Here is an 11,907-nt window from a genome sequence, read left to right on the forward strand (position 1 = left end):
CAACCTCAAATAGTTGTGACTTCTACATAAGTCCAACTACGATTTCTTAACATAGTGCTAAATTGTTGACATAAAAGGCATAACATTCTAGTAAGTGAGATTGTAAGTCTCCCCTCTTTCATGGTATTGTGTGGAAACTTGGCCTTTTTTACTTCCTTTGTAAGATGTCTTGGTTCAAGGATCTATGCTTGTGATAAGTGGGTTGAGTGTTCTCCAAAGAATGACTTAAATAAAACAAAAGCAAAAGAAATACTAACTCCTAATCAACTAACAACTAACATTTAATTTCAAGCCATTTACTTTTATGCACTTTAATTTTAAGTCTTATTTCATTTGCCATTATTCATATCATTCACTTAGTTTACTTTTAATGCCATTTTCACTTTGCTCATTTGAGCCATATCTTGTGAATATATTGTGTTTGTATATACTTGTTTGTGTTGTAGTCTTTTAACCTTAATGTACATAATAAGAACAAAAACCCTAAAAAACATTTTGTGTGGACTGTTGGATTTGATCTGAGACATTGGACTTAGAATTAGGCAACACTCCCTATGCAAAGGACTTGGCCAATGCCAACTTAAAAAAAACCAAGTGCTTGTGAAATGAACTTTCATCTGATACAATATTGAAGATCCATTTGAGTTCATCTGCAACATGATCATATTGAAGCTGTTATTTTGAACCTGTGCCTAATGCCTATCTTTGAAGTCATCTGATACATGGGGAATTATGAAGAAGATCATGGAGTTGCTAAGCTTGGATGTGGCTATCTTTATTTGATGCCTTGCTCTTCATCTTGCTATTTGTGTATTGATATTGCTTGACTCTAAAGTCCAAGGGAAATTTGGGTTTCTATATGACATTCTTGTCTATTGGATTGCATCCCATTGGTCAGATATTTTCAACTCTTAACTTTTAAGTTTTTGCTTAGGATTAGTCTCTTCATCTTCTCCCCATTTCTTTAATTTCAAATCTCTCCCTCCTTTCAAAAATCTTCTGTGCTTGTGATTTCTAAACTTTGACTATTTTGCAAATTAGAAACTTTGGCCTTATGCCATTGCATTTTCAAACTCACTTTCTTAATCAAACTTGTAAATGAACTTAACTATACTTGACTTAAAAATTCAAAATCTAAAAAGAACTAACACTCATTCAAACCTTTTTAGGCCTCTTGTGCCTTTGTTAAATTCAAAATTTTGTTAAAAGCAGCTCATTCACTTTGAAACTTATACCACAAACTACGAGGTTTTGATCCCTCATTTTTATGTTGGTACGTAGGCACAAGTCTGAAGGTCTTGTCAAACACAAAAATATAATTAATGAATTCTTTTCTCATCCCTCCACTCTATTTATTGCAAACATCATTTTGTACAAAAACACATATGTACACAAGAAAGGGCTCCCTAGGAGTACATAGGACACTTTGGATGCTAACACCTTCCCTCTGTGTAACCAACCCCCTTACCTGTAATCTCTGGCATTTTATTAGTTTTTATTTGAAAACTTCTTATTTTTGGGTTTTGTTCGTACTTTTCCCTTTTCCCTTGGAAACAATAAAAACGCGGTGGCAACTCTGGTTTAATTGACGTCTAAATTATCCATAGCTTGATGATCATGAATTTACCGCTACAGAAATTAAGTGGCGACTCTGCCGGGGAGTAGTCTCCAGTGGGTTTAGCCTACTTTTTCGTGTGTATATAATTGTATATTTGATGTATGTATATTTGTTTGTGTGATATAATTTGCTTGTTGTGCTTGGTGATCTCTGAGTGGTAAGGTAAGTTCTAACCCGAACTTGAGTGCAATTAAGATAGGAGGATGGTATAATCATGTTCGACTTGTGTGGAGTAGTCCTTAACAAGTTGGCTTAAGACCCATCTACTCAGTGGAGACCCTTTTGGAGTTAGGAATGTTACACAAGTCATTTGTGGTTAGGCATTACTATCTCTGATTTGGGGTCCGAGAAGCTGAGGACCGTAGAACATTTAACCCATCTTGGCCTATTTAGGACGTAGTGCAAAGACTGTTCAAGTGTAAACTTGATAACAGTTGTTACACGATACTACACTCAGACGAGTTTCTCTTGAGAATATTATGGGTTGATGAGTCAGTCATCCTAACCTATAATATCTGATAGATGGAATTAAGACTTTGGGAACTTTTTAGAACACGATCTACATGTTTCTATCCTTAGTTCACTCCTTTGGGATGGTTCTTACCCAGACTCCATGCTCGTGACTCACAACAAACCCTTGATTATTGGTTGATCCAATCAAGTCTTGTCAGTATCAAATGGAACTTGGCTGTTGATAAGGTGAAAACCATAATCCACCAAAATGGATGGTTGATCTTGAAAATGACTTGGTTCATCCCTTGACCTTTGTTTCTTTGCCTTATGTGTGATCCCTTATTTGTGATTATTGCATTCATATGCATCATAACATTCATCACACCAAAAATTTCAAGGAACTGAGGTCCTATTTGCAAATATTTTCAGACCATGGATTGTGGACGAAGGAACACTAAGAAGTACAGTTTCAGATGTCCAAATTTGAAAGAGTTAAGGAAGCTATCATCTTTTGTATTAGATCCCTCCGACTTCAAGAAACGTCATGGGAAGATTCTATCTATCTTGTCTGCTGATGTGGTTGAAGGACTCGTGAGTGTGTTGGTTCAGTTTTACGATCCTCTCTACCGTTCTTCACTTTTCATGATTATCAACTTGTGCCTACGTTAGAGGAGTATGCCCATCTCTTGGGAATACCCGTTTCTAACAAAGTGCCTTTTAATGGATTGAAAGAGATTCCCAGACCTCATATTATAGTTGAAGCTCTTCACTTGAAGAAGTCTGAGATAGAGGCTCATTGGGTGAAAAAATGATTATTATTTGGATTAACTTCTGAATTCCTCATCAAGGAAGCTACTACCTTTTCTCAAGCCGGTAATATGGATGCTTTTGAAGCTATCTTTGTATTTCTCATCTATGGTTTAACCTTGTTCCCTAATATTGACGGTTTTGTTGATGTTAACGCCATTAGAATATTCTTGCATCTACTTTGCTAGGTGATATGTACTTCTCTTTACATCTACGAAATTCCAAAAGTGGTGGAACTATCGTATGTTGTGTTCCTCTTCTGTACAAGTGGTTTATTTTGCACTTGCCTCAGACGCCTGCTTTTGTGGAGAACAAACAATGTCTAAGGTGGTCTCAGAGACTCATGTCTCTCACTAATGATGATATAGTTTGGTATGACTCTTCATTGAGTAGCTTGGAGATTATTGATTATTGTGGTGAATTCTCTAATGTGCCTCTCATTGGTACATAAGGAGGAATCAAAGAGGGTAAAAATCCCCAACGTTGAGAGACAAACCCAATGACACTTTGTTAGAAGGTCTTTTCTATCAAGAGGGTAAAGATCCCCAACGTTGAGAGACAAACCCAATGACACTTTGTTAGAAGGTCTTTTCTATCAAGAGGGTAAAGATCCCCAACGTTTGAAGTAAAGGATGATACACGCTTGGCATAATATGCATAGGTAAGGAAGATCCGAGCTTGGTCCGTGCAATTGTGTAGCTTTGGAAGCTTACACTCTTTGGGTGAAGAAGAGAGCCTTGGAATTGAAGATGCCTTATGCTTATGAGAGGCCTATGTCTATGGTTGTGGTTGAGCCATCAACTCTCCCTAACCAAGATGTAGAGGAGTTGGAAGAGGCGCTCGCCAAGATGAAGCAAAAGAAGGATATATGGGAAGAGCAATTCCATACTTTGAGCAGAAAGCATGAGGAGTTGCAGCTTGAGTCTAAGGACAAAGATGCACTTATTGAGCTTCTTAAAGACCGAGTAATGAAGAGACAGAGAGAACCAGAGGTTTCATCTTCCTCTAGTATGCCTCAGCCTTCCATTGCTTGGAAGAAGATTGTTGATCAACTTGTCCTTGAGAAGACTCAGATGAAGACTTCTTTTGAGTCCGAGATTCGACGCATCCAATGGAAGTACGCGCCTGCAGCCAGATCTTCTGATGTTGTTGTTAGGGATCCTTAGGATGACTAGTCTCCTTTCCTCTTGTATTTTGTATTTTGGTTTCTGAAATTATACTTAGTGTAATCCTTCCAATTATATAAATAAAAGAGATTTTTATGGTCAATCAAATTGTGCAATTGCTATTATATATATATATATATATATATATATATATATATATATTTGCAAATAAAATAGTAAGTTCTTTGAAAATAAAAACAATCAAGCATTGCATTTCATGCATCATTTGCATAACAGGTTTCTCTTTCGCAAGACGTCTTATTGGTATTTCTTCTGTGCTTCAACCAAGCTGACTCATCGATACAATACCGCGCCAACCACTCAAGAATCATGGAACATCTAGAGCAAGAGAACATATACTTGAAGGACGAGATTGCCCGTCTGACTTCCATGATGGAGTTAGTGTTAGCTACTCAGAGCCAATCTTCTCCAACACCTGCAACTTCTCCTCCTCAGAGGACTATCATTTCAGAGGTTGCTACCTCTACCATTCCGGCTGTTGCCGCTCACTTTGCACCTGCCATGCCTGTCGGATTCCCGTGAGGAATGCCACCCAACTTTGTGCCCGAGGGTTTTGCGCCTACCTTTGCTTCCATGCCCACATCTAGCCTGGTCATGTCTATGCCACCACCGGTTGTTCACACTTTGCCCTATGTTGAAGACACCATCTATCATTCTGAACCGTCTGAGGGTCCAAATGTTTATGAAAAGATGGATGAAATGAAAAACCAATTCCTTGAGTTGCGAAAGGAGTTGAAGACCTTGAGGGGAAAGGATCTGTTCAGTAATAGTGCTGCGGAACTTTGCTTGGTTCCTAATGTGAAAATCCCGATGAATTTCAAAGTCCCTGACTTTGAAAAGTATAAGGGGAATACATGTCCGCTCACTCATCTCGTCATGTATGCTAGAAAGATGTCAACGCAAACTGATAATGATTAGTTATTGATTCGTTATTTCCAAGACAGTCTGACTGGTGCCGCTCTGAGGTGGTACATGGGTTTGGGTGGTGCAAGTGTCCGCACGTTCAATGATTTGGGTGAAGCATTCGGGAAGCAGTACAAGTATAATGTGGACATGGCACCGAATAGAGACCAATTGAGGTCATTGTCTCAGAAGGATAAGGAGACGTTTAAAGAATATGCTCAGTGATGGAGAGAGCTTGCCGCTCAGAATACCCCTCCTTTGGAAGAAAAGGAGATGACCAAGATTTTTCTCAAAATCCTAAGCTCATTTTACTATGAGCGTATGATTGGCAGTGCCCCTAGTGATTTTACCGAGATGGTAAACATGGGGATGAGACTAGAAGAATGTGTCTGAGAGGTATGGTTATCTAGAGAGGAAGTTTCATCCAGCAAGAAGTATGGAGGTGGGTTTGCCAAGAAGAAAGAGAACTAGACTAATGCAGTATCTGTTGGGAGGCAGAGGAGGCCTCATGTTAGAAGAAGTCCACAACCCCGTCAACATCATCATTAAGTATCATCTGTAATTCTGGTATTTTCGAACAATCAATCAACACTAATTCAACAACAATGTCAACAACCGCCACCGCAACGAACAAACACCTATAACTGTTAGTGTAAGCCCTAGAGGCCAATACTTTTGGTACTTGTATCGAATTATTTAAAGGTTTTTTCTTTATTACATTTGTTTAATAAAGTCCCTAGAATAGCTAGTCCGTTTAATGTATCAAGTGTGACTTGATCATGAGATCATATTAAACATAAGGACACTATTCTTAAAGTATCCGTAGTCGAGCTTTATTGTGAAGTGGGATAACACTAAAGCATTAAGACTATTATGTATATAGACTGATGATCACATCTCATGGATCATGGATAAGGAGTTATTAAGTCTTAAACATAGGTATGAATATTAAGAGTAATATTTATACCGGATTGACCCGCTATGAGAATACTATATAGAATGTTATGAAAAGTGTCATAAGTTATTCTCATGGTGATAATGGTGTATACCACTCTTCGACCTGAAACCACTATGGACCCTAGATGTAGAGTCAAGTGCTTTATTACTGATCCAACATTGTCCGTAACTGGATAACCATAAAGATAGTTGATGGGTACTCCACAAAGCATGCTGAGGGACATGAGTGACCTAGATGGAATTTGCCCATCTTGCACAACAGGATAAATGTCTATGGGCCCAATATTGAACTGGACAAGGATGACACGGTCTATGCCTTGTGTTCAATATAGACATAAGGGCAAAAGGGTAATTATACACATAAGTATTATCACAAAAGGAATTGTCAGATCACATGACATTTTCATGTCTTGGGTAGCAGTGATGTGTTGCTAGATACCGCTCACTGTTTATTATATTAAATACGTGATTTAATATAATTGCCAACGCCGCGAAAACCTACAGGGTCACACACAAAGGACGGATTGATGAGAGATAGAGTAATTAAGGAACACCGTAAGGTACGGTGCCCTTAAGTGAGTTATGGAACATCGTAAGGTACGGTGTACTTAAGTAGAATACGAAATATGGTAAGGTACCACTGGCTTAAGTGATTTTGGGAATATTATAAGATATAGGCCAAAATACACTTAAGTGGGCTTTTTAGCTTGAAGCCCACACAAGTGGTTCTATAAATAGAACCCTTGTGCAGAAGCATTCATTACGGTTGCATTATTTTTGTTTTTTCTCTCTCTCTCTCTCTCTCTCTCTCTCTCTCTCACACACACACACACACACACACACACACACACACACTCAAAGCCTTCATTCGTACCAGCTAGCACTAAGACCGAAGGAATCCGTTCGTGTGGACTGAATAGAGACGTTGTCACCGTTCAACGTTCGTGATCGCTCCGTAGATCTGCATCAAAACTTTTGATCATCACAAGAGATCTGCACCAAAGGTTTCAATCGTCACAAGAGGTAAATATTCTATCACTGATCATGACCATTCGTAAGGATCTCTAAAGGAGAAATTTTAATTTCCGCTGCGTTTTGGACCGCAATTCTCCTTCAGTGGTATCAGAGCCACTTACGAAACCATGACTCAGATAGCCGTTTATTTTCTGTATTAATATGATTAAAAGACAGAATGAATCAATTAATTAAATGAGTAATTAAAGTTGGCATCATGAGTGTACGAGTTGGATGATTGATGTTGACTATACTTCGGAATCGACATTAGTATGGTGAAGCAGCGATACATCGATCGTCCATAGGTTACGCAATTGAGACCGATCAACTTATATATGATATAAGTAATCCTAATGCAAAGTACGGTATATATGATATACTATTTCTATTTCGTTCATTCAAACACTAAATGGTTGTTTTCCTTTGAGCGATCAATGGTCATTTGCTTCGGAATCCGACATTAGTATGGTGAAGCAATGACCTGTTGATCAATCATACTGAATCAACAATCGAGGTGTGTTTGACGGTCTGAAATTGGCGCATTAGGGTTGGTGACGGCGCAAGGGTTGTGCCGTCAAGGAGTTGTGAATTAAGGGCTTGTTGGAACACGTTTGCTGACTCTTTAAAAGCGCTGGTTTTTGGCCGCGTGACGATCGTCATGGACCTATGACGATCGTAATAAGCTGGACGTGACGGTCGTCACATGCTTTATGACGGTCGTCACATTCAGAGATCCAGAATTCTAGGCGTTTTTGTTTTTGGCCGCGTGACGTTCGTCATGGGCCTGTGACGATCGTAACATGCTTGTGACGGTCGTCACATTCACAGAGTCAGAATTCTCGGGGTTTTCAGTTTTGTGACCGCGCAAGAGTTGTGTTGATGCAAAACGACGCCAATTTCAAATGAATTGTTCATTAAAAATTTCGGAACCCCCGGCTAACTCTGCGTAGTGTGATCGGTCGCTGAAATTTAATTTGGTTTTAATTAATTAAAAGAATTAAAATTAATAATAATAATGTGTTTGTTATTATTGTCTTGTGGTGATCAGTTATGGCCTTAGTCTTCCTTTATTTTGTTTTGGGTTTTTTAAAATACGACCTGCGTGTCGTGCCTCTCCTTGTAATCTCTTAATGTAACTTCTTTTCTCATCTCAATCCCTCGTATGTAAAACGAGTTTCTTCTGTAATGTAATGTTATGAAGAAAGAAAGAATTCAATGTCAAAGAAGGACAATGTTATGAAGATAGAGAAGAATTCAATATCAAAGGAGGACAACCTTGAAGATCTTGCTTGGAGAAGCTTAGATCGTTATTAGGTTAGCTTAGGTTCTCTCATTGGCTTGGGAGAACAATTGCGCTAAGGGCCATAACTGTTTCATTATATATGTTGATGCATGTGAGAGACGATTTATATGATAAATAAGCCAATGAGATCAGAACAATTGCAATTCCCTCAAACTAAAATATTAAGTTTATGCTTTCCAAGTTTTAGCACTCATCAAGACTAGTATCGGATAATGTAGGTTTCGCCTACGTGAGGTGCATGTTCTATATTAGTAAGGTGCGATAGGATGATTGTAATATCCAACTGCTAAAATAATGGGTCAAACTTAACTAAACAAATTATAATAATATTGTATATGTTTGTTTCCAAGTTTTAGCACTCATCAAGACTAGTATCAGATAATGTAGGTTTCGCCTACGCGAGGTGCATGTTCTATATTAGTAAGGTGCGATGGGATAATTGTGATATCCAACTGCTAAGACAATGGTTCAAACTTAATTATAATAATATTATATATGCTTAGAAGCAAAAGTTGGGAATGATCCATATGATGGATTGGAATAAGGAGTTATTCACCCAACTGAAATTTTTGAGAGTTGTATGAGATACAATTGGAAGGAGTTCCTACCTAAATAACCCAATTTTGTGTAATCCGCCTACGCGGACTTAGAACGAAGTGAAATATGGATCTCGACCCACTAGAAAATCTTCCAACGGGATTTTCCGAATCAAATGATGAGGGTCATTTGTTTTTATTAAAATAGTGGGAGCATATTTAATTAAAGGCCTAATTAAATATGTCAATGATACTTATATTTTCATTAATCTCAACAAACACCTCTAACAAACATCTTGCGATCAATCCTTGACAAGAAAAAAAAATTGTATGGGACAAATTTTCTGGATTAGCACCGAAACCTGAGGATTGTCCTCAAACATAATAGAAAGTTGTATGTCTTGGAGAAACCTGTTCCTGAAGAGGAACCTCCCAGTTCTGCACCTAAGGCAGAAAGAGATGCTTATAAGAAGCATGTCGATGATGCCAATGAAACTGCTTGTCTCGTGCTGGCTACCATGAACTCAGAATTGCAAAAGCAACATGAGAACATGGCAGCGTTCGATATGATTGAACACCTGAAGATGCTCTATCAAGAGCAAGCAAGGCATGCGAGGTTTGGAGTTTCAAAATCCCTTTTTCAAGGAAAGTTAGCCGAGGGAGCCCCTGTAAGTCCCCATGTGCTCAAGATGATTGGGTATGTGGAAGACCTTGAAAGGTTCGGTTTTCCCCTCGAAAAGGAACTTGCGACTGATTTGATCTTGCAATCGTTGCCAGATAGATTCAGTCAATTTGTCCTAAATTTCAATATGAATGATTTGGACAAATCTCTTCCTGAGCTACTAGCCATGTTAAGAACTGCTGAGCAGAATCTGAAGACAAAAGGGAAGTCCATTCTGATGATCGGAAATGGAAAGAGACAGAACAAAAGGCCCACCAAGCAGGGTGATAAAGGGAAAGGCAAGGAAGTTGCCAAACCCAGATCCACTGTTACTGCTTTGAAGCCTAGTGGAGACATAGCAAAGGCAGACACCTACTTCCATTGCGGTAAGACCGAACACTGGAAGAGAAACTTCCCAAAGTACTTGGAAGATGACAAAATCTCCATTCACAGGAAAAGGTGAAAGAGCTAATGATCTTTTGGCCCTCATACATACTGATGTATGTGGACCACTGAACATTCCATCCAGAGGAGGTTTTCAGTACTTCATTAACCGATGATTTCAGTAGATACGGTTATGTGTATTTAATGAAACACAAATCAGAGTGCTTTGAAAGGTTCAAGGAATTAAAGAATGAAGTACAAAACCAACTAGGTAAGAATATTAAAACTCTTCGATCAGATCGAGGTGGTGAGTATTTAAGCCTAGATTTTGATGACCATCTGAAAGAGTGTGGGATCCTATCCCAACTTACTCCTCCTGGAACACCCCAATAGAATGGTGTATCTGAGAGAAGAAATCTAACCCTGTTAGACATGGTCCGATCCATGATGAGTCACGCCGATCTTCCAAACTCCTTTTGGGGACATGCACTATTGACAACAACTTACACACTTAACCGTGTTCCATCCAAAAAGGTTGAGAAGACACCATATGAGATATGGAGTGGTAAGAAACCACATATGTCTTACATGAAGATTTGGGGTTGCGAAGTTTACGTGAAACGACAAATTTCAACTAAGCTTGAGCCCAAATCTGACAAATGCTTATTTGTGGGGTATCCTAAAGAAACAAGAGGGTACTACTTCTACAATCCTTCTGAGGGCAAAGTGTTTGTCGCTCGAACTAGAGTTTTTCTAGAAAAGGATTTTATTTCCAAAAGAATCAGTGGGAGGAAAGTAGAGCTTAAAGAAATTCAAGAATCACAAAGCATTGATACACCTATGGAGGAATTAGAGCAGGAAACACAAGTAGTTGTGGAAGAGCAACCTGCTCAAGTAGAACAAGACCAACATAGGTCAAGCAGGATACGTCAACTACCTGAGAGATATGGATATCTCATAACTGATCAAGGTGATGTATTACTTATGGATCAAGATGGGCATGTGACCTACCAAGAGGCCATAACTGGTCCCGAGTCTGAGAAGTGGCTAGAAGCCATGAAATCTGAAATGGATTCCATGTACACAAACCAAGTTTGGACCTAGGTAGAGCCTCCTGTAGGAGTTAACCCTATAGGATGCAAGTGGGTCTTCAAAAAGAAGACTGAAATGGAGGGTAAGGTACATACCTATAAGGCAAGACTGGTTGCAAAAGGATATAAACAAATTCATGGGATTAACTATGATGAAACCTCTTCACCAGTTGCAATGCTTAAATCTGTTCGGATTTTACTTGCTATCGCTGCATATCATAATTATGAAATATGGCAGATGGATGTCAAAACTGATTTCCTTAATGGGAATCTTCTTGAGGATGTGTACATGACACAACCTGAAGGATTTGACATACCAGAAGAAGCCTAAAGATATGTAAGTTACTAAGATCAATCTATGGATTAAAGTAAGCTTCCAGAAGCTGGAATCTTCGTTTTGATGAAATAGTAAAACAATATGGATTCATCAAGAACGAAGATGAGCCTTGTGTCTACAAGAAGGTTAGTGGGAGCATGATCGTTTTCCTGGTATTATATATAGATGACATATTACTCAATGGAAACGATGTCCCTACCCTGCAACAAGTAAAGTCTTGGTTGGGGAAATGCTTTTCTATGAAGGACCTAGGTGAAGCAGCCTATATATTAAGAATCAGAATCTATAGAGATAGATCACAAAACTGCTTGACCTAAGTCAGAGTACATGCATAGACAAAGTGCTGAACGCTTTAATATGCATGATCGCAATCTGGTTATGTGTTTTGCTTAAATGGTGGCGCTGTGAGCTGGAAAAGTTCAAAGCAAGATACAATTGTTAATTCTATAACCGAGGCCGAGTATATTGCTGCCTCAAGTGCAACAAAGGAAGCTGTTTGGATCAAAAGTTCATTAGTGAACTTGGCATTGTTCCTGGCATTGTGGATCCCATTGGTCTCTACTGTGATAATAATGGTGCTATCGCACAAGCCAAGGAGCCCAGATCTCACCAACGATCCAAACACATACTTAGGCGTTATCACCTCATTCGAGAGA

This window comes from Lathyrus oleraceus, chromosome 4 (genome assembly GCF_024323335.1).
Source record: "Lathyrus oleraceus cultivar Zhongwan6 chromosome 4, CAAS_Psat_ZW6_1.0, whole genome shotgun sequence".
Classification (NCBI taxonomy): Eukaryota; Viridiplantae; Streptophyta; class Magnoliopsida; order Fabales; family Fabaceae; genus Lathyrus; species Lathyrus oleraceus.